Raw genomic sequence first — 9,608 nt, forward strand, 5'->3', positions numbered from 1 at the left:
TCATCATTTTAGTAACAATTACTTCTAGCAATAAATTATGGATTAAGAGCATTTAAAAATTTCTATTCTGGACTTTACACTCTCTCTGTCTTCTGACTCTCTCAATTTAATATTTTTGATATACATGTATGAACATGTAGTCTCCCTAATTTTAATAAAGAGCCTATGTATTCCCTTTAATCTTATGTTTCTTTTACTTAAATTTTCTTTTTTTGTTTTTCTTAATGGCTTTTGTTGATGTGACTATTTTTATAGTCGGATGCACTATATCTAAGCTATGAAGCAAAAGTAGGCATAGAAGCTAAGGTAAATGGTTATTCACTTAGATTTGCAATACATTATACTTTTTACTTAAACACTTCACCCTCAGTTCTTTGGCATCATATACATAAATATGGAAAATGACAACTTATCACACAAAAAATTCATTTTTAGTTAGATTGAAGAAGCCTGTCTATGTAAAAGGCTCTTAGGAATTAAAGTAATGAATATCTTCGATTAAGAGCCTGAAAGGTGAAAAATTGTATGATGAAAGATACATTTATTGTAATCATATGCAGGCATTTTACAAAAAGCCTTTGAAGATGATCTGGCAACTTATGTTGCTGAAATTAGATAATGTTAGTTAAGAATCATGGAATAATGTAAATAAATATTCATATTCTGTCAATCAGTATGTATCTAGCTCATTTGCTATGATTTTAGGTTAATCTGTCTCCATTTTCTGGAGGTATGACTTCCTGTGTACCACTTGTCAATTATTTTAATAAACTTTTTTTGTGAATGTGTGTATGTATGAGAGAGAGCAAGAAAGAGAACATTTAGGGTCTAACCTAGCATATTTAAATTTTCTTCTTTCTAGTTAGGAGTGATTATTAATAGCATACCATACATTCTGATAAGTATGTAATAAACTTGATTATTTTCTGAGTAGTACAGCGTTAGTAGTGATATCAGTTAGATATATACTTGCAACACAGAATAAATATCTACACTTGAAACCTATAAGTTTATATAGGTTTTAGTGGATACAATTTAATATAAACCTCCCCAGCTTCATGGTGCAATCAATTTCATTATAAATTACTTCGTTCTTATTAGGTAGTTTGAGCTAGCTGCAATAATATTCCTTATCCAAATTCAAAACATAAAAATGGCTTGTATTAACGTTTTCAACATCTTTTTACTAGAATATTAATTATTCTGAAAAGAAAATATGCTAATCAATAATTTTATTATAATTGTGTCACTTTAGCAATCCATAAGATGCTAAACTTTTCCTATAAAATTACACTTAATGTAGCTTCTCTGTTTCTCTTTTTCTTTCATGTGAACAGAGTATGATAAAATACAAGCTTATGTTTTCAGTGCATCTTTAATGAATACTAAATATATAACATCCATTATCCTCTGATATTTCTTTCAAAGCAAATGTCAATAACTTTAAGGTTAACAATGAGAAGTTAAAATATCTTTGTGCAGTTTAACCCCCACTCCCGCTTTTGCTCATTTTTTTTTTCAGTCTCATTACTTGTTTCTCACCATCTCTCATTAGCTGTTTTTATTGCTCATGGAAACAGATACATGCTCAACCAATTCTTTTAAATTTACAAGTTAGGCTATTGCACATATACTCATTAATTTTCTTATGCATAAACTCAAACACTGAACATCTTAAAAAAAAAAAAAAAAGCTGGAGGAAGACCTGGTTATGTTACAGTTTTAAATTTTGTTTATTTCATTTGCATTTTTTCTTATTTTTTAATAAAAGGTCTAGTAATTGTGTATACATGTATGTATATATAATATATGTGTGTGTATATATATATATATTTATATTTATATATGTATATATATATATATATATAAAATATATATGTATGTATATATGTATGTATATATATATGTATGTATATATATGTATGTTTTCTCTTTCTCATATTCTCACTTGCTGCTGAAGACTTCATGTTTGTTTTATCGCATTGTCCATATTTCATGTATTACAATTCTCTGTGACTTTAAAAAAGATTTTTTAAAAATGAGGAGAGGTTACCACTTTCTTGTTCTAAATAATTACTTTCATTGTTATTTCCCTATTATTATTATTATTATTATTATTATTATTATTATTATTATTATTATTATTATTATTATTATTATTATTATCATTATTATTATTATTTCTTTATATATTAGTGTTATTTTTGTTTCTTTTGAGATATATACATACATACACACACACACACACATGTGTGTGTATATATGTATATACGTGTGTATGTGTGTATGTATATATGTATATATATATATATATGTGTGTGTGTGTGTGTGTGTGTGTGTGTGTGTGTGTGTGCGTGTGTATGTGTGTGTGTATAAAGGTAGCATTTTAGACTTTTGTCAAGTCATCATTTGTTTTCTGTTTTCCAAGATATTTATTTCACTAATTATTTTGGTATTTTATTACTTGTTACTATACATATATTTATATATTTGTATATATAGAATATGTATATATATATGTGTGTGGTTATGTGTGTGTATATATATATATATATATATATATATATATATATATATATATATATATATATATACAGACAAACACAATCACAGCAAATGTTTTCATTATATAATTATCATCTTTATCCAAACTGTTATCAGTTGAATTAGAACTTTCCACCTTTTGTTGCAAATTATCTTAAAGAGAATTATTAATATTACTACAGAGACATTTCTGGTCAAAATATATTTGAATATTAAACATTATTGACATCACATACTTAATGTGTTTTGTTTATACACTTATTAGCTTCAGAATTCCATTCAGGGAAAATTTGCAGCTAATAAGCATATAAACAAAAGACACACCTTAAGTCTGTGATACCGGTAATGTTTACATTATTAGAGCTGCTTCTAATTTGAAATATTTGAATATTAGTTGAATACTTTATAAAAGTATAAAAATATGAAAGAGGAAATCTGTATATATGAGCAAAATTATATATTCAAGTAGTTAATATATATATCTTGTGGCCTGATAAAATCAGTTGAAAATTTAATGAACATTATAAATTCATTTACATTACTATAATTTTAAATCATTAATTTAATATATGTTAATGAGATGAATATATGATCAAGATTTTACCAATTATCTTAATAGTTCACTTCAATTAGATTTGTTGAAATGTATTGCAATACAAAATCTCTTGACTGTGAATAAAGTGATAATATAATATCCATGGGAGTTAGCCCTTCATAAATTTACAACCAATATATCAGTGAACTTAGTAAGTCACTAGATAATCATGAGCACTGTTATCTTTGGATGTTGCAAATACTACTAAAAAGAGTACTCATTTGGTTCCTTGTGGTACTGAAATATTATCAACTTCACATCATTAACCTCTTGTAATATTCAAAAAATTAAATCCATAAAGAGAAACTTCCAAAAATTCAAGAAGAAGATTATAAAGTGTGACTTGGTTTAATAAGATGTTTCGGAATTATTAATTAGATGACTAAAGCAAAAGTATTTTTCTTTACTCTAGTGCTTTTTAAAGCACTCCTTGTTGCTTGCAACAATGAATATCCATGTGTAGAAGTTTCTCATTTACTGCATAAAACTTATTTTGTCATCTACAAGAAGTTGATGCAATTTGCTTACATTGAAAAAAGCCATCTTACAGAAAAGAAAAAAAGATTCCGCTCACTTACATAGTTATATGTCATATAATTCAAAATACAATTTTTAAAACTTAAACTAAGGAGGTCTTTGCTGAAAATCAGATGCAGAACACAGAGTTAACAGATACATAATTTGTTGTGAAGATTTTTCTGAGCTATGGGGATAGTGCAAAATGTCAAATAAACGTTTTATTGCGTCTTCTTTGATACATCAATGTTCAGAATTTATAAATGGCTTAAGTTTCATACAGATGTATTTTGTTTATTTATGATTAATTTATTGTTAAATATATATATATATATATATATATATATATATATATATATATAAGGTCCTCATTTTTAACAACTATAAAACAGAGTTATTTTAATAAATTTGCTTATAAATTCCATCTTCACTATTTCATTGGCTGATTCACCCTAGGATATATCAAATGAGCTTATTATCTTAAATATTGTAAAAGTAATTTTACTAACATGCCTCAGGGTATTTAGTTATATCATTTCCTTTCCAAAGTTGCCACCCAATTAAAGTCAGTTTTGCATTCCATCCTGTGGTGGGGTGTGATTAAATGTATCTGAGAATAATAGAATCAACTTAACCCAGCCTATAAAATTTGTTGTATAATAGCTGCATCAGAAAAGCTGTCAAACAATATGCCTTTCATCCTTCTAGGCCCACTAAAATATAGTATCAATCAAGTAGTGCACCTCCAATTTTTGACCTTGTGCCTATGTTAGAAAGAATTATTATTTATTTATAACTCTCTGGACTAATATGTAATGGAAAAATTACCACTATCAATCAAAGGGACAGCAATTCATGCTATTCTCTAGAAATTTTACAATATATTGAGTTTACAGAAATTATGTGTGTGTACATGCATGTGCACACACACACACACACACACACACACAAATAAAGCTGGTATACTTCACTAGCCTGCAATGTCAATGTGTACATATGACAAAGTACAGCATATTGAAAGAAAAGTTGGGCATTAAAGGAATTAGAAATAGTGAGCAAAAAATGAACACTGCTGGTATGGTCATGTAATGCATATAGATGATGACAGCTGCATAAAGAAGTGTTGATGATTAAATCCTTATAAAATTTGTAGGAGAAGGAAATAGAAAGCCATGGAATGAAATAGCAAAGATTAACCTCAAGTTGTTGAGCCTTATAGAGGAGATGATAGTGGACTGAGATTATTGCTGATTAAAGAAGACTCAACCATCTGAGCAAAATTGAGGTCCTAAAAACATACCATTTACATCTATGCCCCTGCACCCAATCTGTACCTGTGAAGCCTCCCCACAGTTTATCTGCATAACTCCAATCCCTTCCTTTCTTCACCCTTCTAATTACTTCCTCAGCCACTGTAATTATGTGAGGAGAAATCCACACATTACATTCCTGCCTTTTTTGCTATCAGTTATCCCTCTCCTTGGAACTACTTACCTCATCAACCATCCCACATTGTCAACATCATCTCTTACCACATGTACCTCTTACCTCCATCTCTATCTCTGTACATCCTTCTCTCACTCCCACACTTCAAATAATCTCCCTCTTTCTCCATCTGTAGTTGTAATGTATCATTACTCTCCATCTCTTCCATTTTATGTACCTGAACCTATTTCCTTCTCTTTGACCCACTCCTTTTTCCTTTACCCTCATCCCCAAGCGAGATTCATCATTGAATGCAATTCCATCTGTGTTCACCATTTACTCCATTTACTTTTATCCCCATCTCTAACCATCTGTCATCTTTCCTCATCCTTGTGAACCAACCCATCCAGCCATCCTCAATTTTTTGTCCCTTTTCTCTCTCTATCCACCTTTTTGTTCCTGTATGATATGCCCTGACACTTCATTTCCATCATCCTTTCTTCCTTTCCAACTCTGGTAGCCATTCCTCTACAGCAAGACATCATCTCTCTCATAATTTACCCTCTCAATACCTGATACAAAGCCACCCCTGTCAATACTACATCCCCACTCTGTCGAAGGGTCTTGTGAGAGCTGTTTCATGACACCACTAGTGCTGGTGTCACAAAAACTCCATCTAGTACCCTCAGTGAAGTGGTTAGCTTTGGCTTTAGGAAGTGCATCTGGCTGTGGAAACCTTGTCAAAGCAGACACTGGATTGCAATGCAGTCAATCTGGCTTGTCAGATCCTTTTGAACAATCCAATCCAGGCTTCTATAGAACAAACATCTTAAATAATGCTATTGCTGATGATGATACACACACATATATATGAACATATAAATGCATGACATGTGTGTCTGTATACACACACACACACACACACACATGCATGCACACACACACACACATGCATGCACACACACATGCTTACACATATACTGGGTGCAGTGAATATATTGTTGTCTAAATTATGCAAAAATGAAAATAACACTGACATCTCATTTTAACAAATATATTTACTGAAATTACATAAAAATATTTTGAAATACTACAGAGTAAATTTATTCACTAAAATTGTGTTTGGCTTCAACCATGGCCTCCAGACAACTTTGGAATCTCCTGCAACTCTTCTGGACGGTCTCCTTGTTTAAGCTGGTGAACGCTGCCATAATCCTTGCCTTCAGTTCATCTTTGGTATTGCAAAGGAGTTTTGTTGGCCTAACTGTGTCCCACACATAATAATCAAGGGGTTGCAGTCCGAGGAGTTAAGGTGGCCAGATGTTAGGTGTGATATGGTCGCAGAAATTGTCTGACAGCCATCACTGGGTTCTCCTGCTTGTGTGGCATGGTGCAGAGTCCTGTTACTAGACATAGGGTCTTCCAGCAGCCACCCTCTTGACCCAGGGCAGCACTACCTCCTCCCTTATTTCTAGGGGCATATATTCCAGGTGTGCTAGATGTACACTGCACAATCAGAAAATATGGCAAATTCATTATAAATATTAAGCTTATTAGTTTAATCACAAATTACAATGGAAAACTTTTGTTATACTCCTGCTTGAAATTTGGTGACAGGTATCCTGAAATAACACTGCACACCTCACAGTATACTGTATCATAATATGGTACTGGGCGTATTGTCAGATAATGGGAGAATGGCAAAAAATTAATGGCAAAGGGTGTGAGACAGTCTTGACAACATGGTCACATGTTCATTTTTGTGGCAGAAAGTTGTGTTTAAATTAATTTAAAATTCCTAAACTAAAACATTTTTTTTACAATAATTTTTTTCTTACAATATCATCATATAACTTTGATTTTAATTTGTTTTTAAAACTAATAATACACTTTTAGAATTCAGAAACAAAACTTAAGTCAGGTCAAATTCTGAAAGATTGTGCGTTGATATTTTGCTCAGTGAATTTTGTGATTTTCTTAGTTGTGTGCTTAATCATTTTATTCAAAATTCAATTAGTGTTGATCTCAAATGCTTTTACAATCACAGAAATGCGTGCTTTTAATTTCATTTTCACTGATTATGAACTGATTAGTAACAAAATTTAAAAGCTTTGTAGCCTAAATTTTAAAAGCAGTTTTTCATAAATTTGAATGATTTAATCTTGGAGAAGTATTTTTATGTAAAACTATTTCATATATTATTGTTATGTGTTTAATTTTCAAAGAGATATCGTGTGCCTAATTTGAGTAACACTAACGTTATTCATAGTATGGTCAGTATGTTGGCACTCCGTCGGTTACGACGACGAGAGTTCCAGTTGATCTGATCAACGGAACAGCCTGCTCGTGAAATTAACGTGCAAGTGGCTGAGCACTCCACAGACACATGTACCTTTAATGTAGTTCTCGGGGATATTCAGCGTGACACAGAGTGTGACAAGGCTGGCCCTTTGAATTACAGGCACAACAGAAACAAGAAGATAGAGTGAGAGAAAGTTGTGGTGAAAGAGTACAGCAGGGTTCGCCACCACCCCCTGCCGGAGCCTCGTGGAGCTTTAAGTGTTTTCGCTCAATAAACACTCACAATGCCTGGTCTGGGAATCGAAACCACGATCCTACGACCACGTGTCCGCTGCCCTAACCACTGGGCCATTGCACCTCCATGGTCAGTTTGACAGCACACCCAATGACAGCAGCCACCATATGCCACTGCTTATTTCCCCATTGAATGGTTACTGGCAGAAAAGGCATACACATGAAATGCAATTGTTACAACCAATAAGTACTCCAAGTCATGCAAACAGAGAAAAATAGATTTAAAACTGTAAGAAATAGAAAAAATATAAGAAGAGAATTACAGGTTGATAGAAACAGCATCACTTACACCTGACTTTGAATAATAGCATAAAAATAATTTTTGGTTTAGGAAAAGGGTGACCAATTTTAGAGAAGGAATATTATCAAATAATTGATTCCAGTTCTTGAATGGTGTCTATTTCATTACTCTGAGAAGTATAAGAAAACAAAGTTGACCTAGTAAGAAAAACATACAATTAAATACTAATAGACCAATACTCCTTCAGTTTTGCTAACTGCTGCGCTGATGATAACTGGGTTATGAGTGAGAAAGGAGTTTGGGGATGATCGATCAAGTCCTAAAATTTATTGATAATCTCCCTTGAATTAACTCCTAAAGTTTTAATAAAGAAAGAATATATTCAATAATGTAATCTAACACACTACATTTAAGTGATCAAAGAGAATAAAACCTTTACTTAAAGTTGTCCTGCAATTAAACAACCAGGAGAATCACATTTGCTAAGCAGTTTATGTGTATATATATATATATATATATACACACACACACACACACACACACACACACACACACACGCACACAAAATATACATGTATGTGTATTTGAAAAAAGATTTTGCTTAATTACAAATGCTTAAGTCTATGAAAAATCAGATTAACAAAGGGCCTTATTGAAAGAAGTAATAATTTTTTATTTAGGAAAATTTTGTTTCAAATATTGTAGCTGTAGGCTGTAATCAAAGTACTTGTCTAAAAAATGTTTAATAGATACACACAAATTCTTGTATAAATGTGAGTGTGTGTGTGTATGTAGATATTGATACATGTGCACACACACATAAGTATATGTATACTTATGACTGTATGTATATAAATAATTGAAATAAATAGTACAGCAATTAGACTTTTCTTTTTTGTTGATACACTATTTAGACTGGTGTTTAAAATAATCAAAGTGTTTAGTCCAAAGGGCTGTTTCTCTGAGACAAACCTGTATTGTAACCAATCTTTATTTTACACTGGGAGAATACAGAGTTTTTATTTACTAATATAAAAGATATATCTTGCTGATATCCTTTAAGAAGCCCTTGCTTTGCAACTGACCCATGAGTGAAACCAGTTAAGGAATAAAAGGATAATATTATTGATGTTAGCTTTAAAAAAAGCACCATGTTCAAACACATTCAATTTTAAACTAATATGTGTAACTCCTTGTCTAGGTTGGTTTCAAAACTGTGATATTGCATATAATTACTAGATTTTATATATTCAAATGATATTTGTACAGGATTGGCACAATAAAAAAAATTCTTTATTATGCATAGGAAATATGATAGGTATGTGTAAAATATATATTATCTTCCTATCTGTGTATAGGAATATACTCTGTGTCTATGTATACATATGCATTTGTGCATATATGCATATATACACACAGATACACACACACATGCATAAGCATACGCACATATAAGTGTTGCTTAGTATATCTATGTATGTGAATATGTGAATATATATATACATACATGAATATATATACGTGAGTCATCTAAGAAACCATAAGTCAGGGAAAAGATGCACTCATATACATTTTGAATTATATATATATCGTCGTCGTTTAATGTCCGCTTTCCATGCTAGTATGGGTTGGACAATTTGACTGAGGACTGGTGGACCAGGAGGCGACACCAGGCTCCAATCTGATTGGATA

General features: G+C 31.5%; 1 protein-coding gene across 6 annotated transcripts in view; it reads left to right on the plus strand.

The window, feature by feature from the left end:
• LOC106876426 (uncharacterized) overlaps window positions 1–9,608 on the plus strand; it is a 1,308,965-nt gene that overhangs the window by 1,208,740 nt on the left and 90,617 nt on the right. The gene's annotated exons all lie outside the window — the stretch shown is intronic.

The sequence above is a fragment of the Octopus bimaculoides genome, chromosome 5, assembly GCF_001194135.2.
Source record: "Octopus bimaculoides isolate UCB-OBI-ISO-001 chromosome 5, ASM119413v2, whole genome shotgun sequence".
Classification (NCBI taxonomy): Eukaryota; Metazoa; Mollusca; class Cephalopoda; order Octopoda; family Octopodidae; genus Octopus; species Octopus bimaculoides.